Raw genomic sequence first — 6,008 nt, 5'->3', positions numbered from 1 at the left:
TCTTCGACAGGCCGAGACTTGTGCCGTCGATGGCGATGCTTGTCCTTCCGGTCTCCTCGCTCATCCGGGGAGGGGACAGGAGTCGACGGCCGAGAAGTCATCGATGGTGGACGGTCACCGGAGGGTTGACGATGGTGGTGCAACTTCGACGGTGCCGGTTCCGATGACGTCGATGCTATCGATGGCGTTGGGGTGGGTGCATGGAAGAGGAGCCCCATCTTCTCCATCCTGGCTTTGCGACCCTTAGGTGTCATTAGGGCACATTTGGTGCAAGTCAGGACATCATGCTCACTACCCAAACACAAAACACAAACCCTATGGGGGTCTGTGATTGACATAGTCCGGGTACAATCCGGGCATCGACGGAACCCCGTCGCCATGGCTTAAGGCCAAATTTAGTCGCGGGCTCGGTAATTGCCAACAGGCCTCAAGGGCCAAATTCGATGGTAGTCGAAGAAAAAAGGCAAAAAACTTACCGGTTTCCGCGGAGGTGACAAAAATTTGTCGAAGGGAGACCCCTGAGGGGCAAATTTTCTTCGGAAAGAAAAATACCGAATTCCTGTCAGGAACGTGGTAAGAGAGCTCCTTTCACCGCGTGGCAACTGCTGCGCGGAAAAAAGAAGACTGAAGGGAGACCCCTGCTGGCTGCAGGGTCAGTGCCTTGCTGGGCATGCCCAGTAGGGGCCAGTCAAAGTTCTGTTTAAACTTTGACAGAAGTTTTCCGTGGTGGGCTCCATCCTCGATGTCACCCATTTGTGAGGACAACCATCCTGCTTGTCCTGTGAGAAAACCAATCCCTCACTAACCTTAAAAGATATGCCAAGTTATATCCTCACATATCAGGAAGGCCCATGCCCCCTCGCGTCCAAGGGGCTTTCAGTCTACCTAAACCAACTCATGCTTTTTTCCCCGCCCATTAAAAACGCAAAAGCAACTTGTCTAAAGCAAGAATGTCTTTCCCCATCAGACAAAGAGGCAGCATCTGCAAAACATAAAGCCACTTAGGGAATAAAATCATCTTTAAAAGATTTACCCGACCTCCCAAGGATAGCGGAAATGTATGCCACAACCTGAATTTGTCTTTAGTAAGAGTAAGCAAAGGAGAAATGTTAAGAGTGTATAGGCAGTCCAAATTCAAGGGAACAATGATTCCTAGATAATGAAAAAATTCTTCTGCCCATTTCAAGGGAAAAATGCCTACCTAATGCTTCCGAATTGTATTTGTGTTATGATTCTGCACTTACCTCCGCAGCGCAGGAGCCGCCGACCTTCGTGGCAGGAGCTGTGGACTTTATTCTTCAGCACGGCATGGAGCCATGCCTATTGGGACCCTCTTGCGGCAGGGAGTGCCGCTGGCGCCCTCTTCAGTCTCGCGTAGTCCCCGGGGTTTCCTGGCAGCTGGAGCCATTCTCGGTGCCTCCAGCAGTGGCAGGAGCCGCTGATGACATCGGGGCCTGTGCAGAGGCCCGGCTTTTCCCTGCACTGCTCCTGCAGCATGGCTGCTGGCAATGGTTCTGCATACTTCCTGCTTCCTGTCTCCTAAGGCGCGGGCTGCGCCTCCTTCACTGATTTAAAGGGCCAGCCTCCTGGCCCCACCTGGACTCCTCCTAGGGCATTTCCTGATCTTCAGCCCTATATAAGGGCCCAGATTCCAGTCCTTAGTTGCCTTCGCAAGGGGTTAGTGTCTTCTTGGACTTCTCATCTTCGCTCCTGCTGGTATTTCCTGTTCTTCGTGGGATCCCTCATCGTTCTTCATGTTTGTGGTCTTTTCTGGATTATCCCTTGTCTTCCTGATGTCTCGTGGTCTTCCTGATGTTCCTTCCTGATGCCTCGTCTCTGCTTCTGCTTCCTGGACCCTTGGTTCCTTATCGCTACCTTCTCTGGCGTGTCACGTCGTGTCTCGTCACCTCATGACATGGGCCTGCCTCCTTGTCTCGCAGCACTAGACTCCGGAGGGTCATCTTCACTTGAAGCCAAGTCTCGTCTTGGTCCCATGTTTCATGCCTTAAGCCAAGTCTCGCCTTGGCCCCCTTCCCTTTGCTCGATGCCAAGTCTCATCTTGGTCCCTTACCCTGGAATTTGTCTCGGCCCTCGGATGTTCTGGTGGCTGCACCGTCCATGCCTAAGACTCTGACTGAACCTGTGCCTTTCCAGTGTGGTCCGCAACCAGCCATGGGCGGCTGTGTAGAGCACGCCTAGGTACAGGCTTCTACTGAATCTTCGCCATGTTCCGGCTTCAACTACCACGTATTCGTCTGGAGTCTGCTTCGCACTTAAGCATGGTCTGCGACCAGTCCATGGGCTGTGGGCTGTGTAGGGCACGCTGCGTCGCAGCCTCAAACCAGTACTTGTTCCTAAAACCTTGATCCTGATTCTTCGTGCTCAAGCTTCTCGTCTGTCTTCACATCCCAAGTCTCCTGTCTGAGTCTTCATGTTCCAGAGCCTTCATCTGCCCTCGTCTCCTGTCTGGCCTGCTGCCATTGCCATCCCCAGCGGCAGGTCCGAAAGGGCTTGGAGTAGTCGGAGGACCACTCAGAGACCAACCACGGGTGGTTGGTCTCACTGAGGTATGCAGGTTGACAGGGGCCTGGGCTTGGTCTCGACCCAGACACGGATTTTTCTCACCAGCCTCGGTGTTTCTCCAGAGCTCCTCTCTGGGTTCACCGAGGTCCAAGGGCACACATCTCCGACTCTCGTGCAGCAGCTGCTCATGGCATCTCTTGCTCCATCTAGCCAAAGCCTGCGTGCACATAACAGAAGGCAAGGCCTCCTAAGGACCCCTTCTGTAACAATTTGGTTAAGTCATAGCTTCAGACTTGTCTTTATTTAATTTAAAACCAGAGAATTCCCCAAAAACCTGGAGAAGCTGCAGAAACTGTGAAAGAGAGGACATTGGATTACATAAGAAAACCAAAAGATCATCCGCAAAGGCGGCATAATTAAAAATGGTGGAACCCATTGGAAATCCCTGAATCCCCATGGAATTCTAGATGGCCAACAATAACGGTTCCAGGGATAACAAAAATAACAAAGGTGAAAGAGGGCAGCCTTGCCTTGTGCCTCGGTGCATGGCAAACGCAGAAGACAACTCCCCATTAACTGCAATGGCCACCACAGGATAAGTAGACAATAAACATATCCCCTGGAAAAAAAAACTCATCCAACCCCATATATTGGAGCACCGTAAATAAATACTGCCATTCCACTCTATCGAACGTCTTTTCTGCGTCAAAGGTAACCACTAGAAAAGGCAAGTTACTTGTAGTACAAAGGGAAATGGCAGCTAATAACCTATGGACATTAATTGTGGCGTACCGCCCCCACACAAAACCTACTTGGCCTACCCCAATAAAATCAGGCAGGATTAATGCCAACCTATCCGCTAAAATTTTTGTCAACAATTTCTGATCAAAATTTAGCAAAGAAATAGGGCGTAAAGAAGTAGGATCGTTCCCCTTTTCCTTTGGTACCCTAGTGCTTTTCAATATTAAGCATGGAATAAGTATTTCAAGGTTTGGAATGGTCGTAGTAGTTTACTTGGGAAGTGTTTTTCTCTTTTATCTCCCCTGTTTTTATGAATTTTTCATGACGTTGAAAAGATTTCAATATTTAAATTCATATTAAACTTTGTTTATATAGGTTGCGATTAAATGCAAGTGCGTTTGTTATCGCGAGTTTTAGAATGTGAGGTGGGGCATAAATAATGGCGTTAGGTAGCTCGGTTCATCTCTGCACAGCATTATGTTGAGCGGCGAGTAGGTGAGTGCCGTTTTCTAACAATGGTTAATATATGAAGATGGAGTGTATTTATTCGAGGCTTTCACTTTTTTAAAAATACACCTTTTGTTTTAAAACCGTTGTTCACAATCGTTTTTTAAGTGTCAAACCGCATGCAGATTTAATTGTGTTATAACCGTGGTTTCTATGTCTCAAATTCATAGTTAGATTAAATACAGCACCTAGGTTAACTATAATAATATATTATTTTTTGCCCTCCTCCGATTTTAATGGCGCGGTTGAAATCAGTTTTTTATTGAATTATGAAATGCTATTTAGAATTAATTTTAATAGCACTAATCCCTTCGAGTACCTTTTAGATATTTCTATACATTAGTAATCAATTTTAAGAAGTTTTATCTTTAGACACGCTCGAAGTGCACTGCTATACATGTATTTTATAGACTTCGGTACCGGCGATATAGTGAATTGTGGGTGTAAGGTAATATCAGTTTATGTTTTAAATACCGTTTTAGTTTGAGCACTTTATAATCAGATTTAGGGCAATGACTGTGATTTAAATTTTCTATTGATCTAATTTCCTTTCTTTTCCTTGAAAGAATCGTGATATCATTGCTCTCACAGTGGTTTGCTGTTGAAAGTATCTGTTTTAAAACAGGTCCAATAGGTAAAAATGCTTGAATACATTGAATGTATTTAAGGTGGTTTGTTCTCATTTTTGTGGCCATTGCAGTCATAAATTTCTTTTCTTATTTTCAATCAGTTCGCTGATAAATGCTTCTCAAATTATGACATATGAGATGTCCGTGCTAATCTGAGCCAATTTAAGTGGCTCTTAAGGTATTTATGTTATGTTCATTTTTTTCATTATATGCAGTTTACACGAAGTTTCACAAGCGAATCCTGAAAACCATCTACATGCACATTTTTTATTTTCTTTTTTACAGTTTTTTTGTTCTTTTTTACTTTTTTTCTTTTTTTTTCCTTTTTACCCCCCTCCTTTTGTTCTCTTTTTTTCCACCTTTCATTTTTTTAAGTTGATTTTTGTATTCTGGTATACATATATGTTTGATATATATAACAATAATACAACATATTTTCAATCTTTCAATTAATTATGCTCCTTATTTAAGGTTTATTTATTAAGTTGTCAATATGTACACACATACTCCCTTTTATATTTTATCTGTTTATTCATTGCCTTTGATGCCATTGATATTTGTATACATACACGCACATTTGCTTTATAAAATGATTGTATATAGATTTGTACACACATACAAACATTATAGGCACATGTTTGTAAGTCAGTTTATATTACAGTATGTCTATATTTACATTTTATATTATTTAATATTATTTATACAACATTTTTATATTCCATTTTACTTGTTGTTTCAAATATATATGTTTGTGTGTCTTTTATTTGTTTGCAATAGCCCCTGAGGCAGCTCGTTGAGCGAAACTCGGCCAGAGTCGGGCAAGATTCAATAAAGTCCATTTTATACCGATTCCACCTTTGTGTTTTGTTGCTGTCACCCAGTTTAGGGAGCACAGTAATAACTGCCTTATTCATATCAGCTGGAAATTGTCCACTATCCACCAAAGCTGCAAAAGTATTACTGAGTAGTGGAGAAACATCATCCACCAAAATTTTATAAAATTCTGCAGTAAAATCATCCAGACCGGGAGCCTTTCAAGACTTCGCCACCTGGATTCCCACCCTAATCTCACCCACACTAATAGAACAATTCAGATGCTGTAAGTTACGTTCCTCAAATGATTTGAGGCCCACAGTTGTCAAAAATTCCCTGCACTTGATGGCATCTAAACCCCCAGAGGAATATAACTTGGCATAATATTCTACGAATTGATGTAAAATACCCTTAGTAGAATAAAATACTTTCTCTCCTTGTCCACATACATGAAAGACACCCATGGGTCCCCTATCTCCCTTAATCCGGCATGCCAGTAACTTCCCCAATTTATTAACATGATGATAAAAGCTTATACTTATAGAATAAAATAGTTTTTTTGCTCTCTGATGTAAAAGAGTGTTTAAAGCAGCTTGAGTGGAAAGGTAAGCCTCCCTATTGACAGCAGTATTTTTAGAGAATAGAGATTGGTTACATTTGGTCAAAGTGGCTTGAGATGCAAAATCTGCTTATCTAAGGATTTCCTCCTCCATGCAAGATAAGAAACAATATCCCCACCCAAGCAGCACTGCCTTGGTGGTATACCAAGAGGTGACCAGAGAAGTATCAAAGTGA

The sequence above is a fragment of the Rhinatrema bivittatum genome, chromosome 3 (assembly GCF_901001135.1).
Source record: "Rhinatrema bivittatum chromosome 3, aRhiBiv1.1, whole genome shotgun sequence".
Lineage (NCBI taxonomy): Eukaryota > Metazoa > Chordata > Amphibia > Gymnophiona > Rhinatrematidae > Rhinatrema > Rhinatrema bivittatum.
This window is presented reverse-complemented; position numbering follows the sequence as displayed.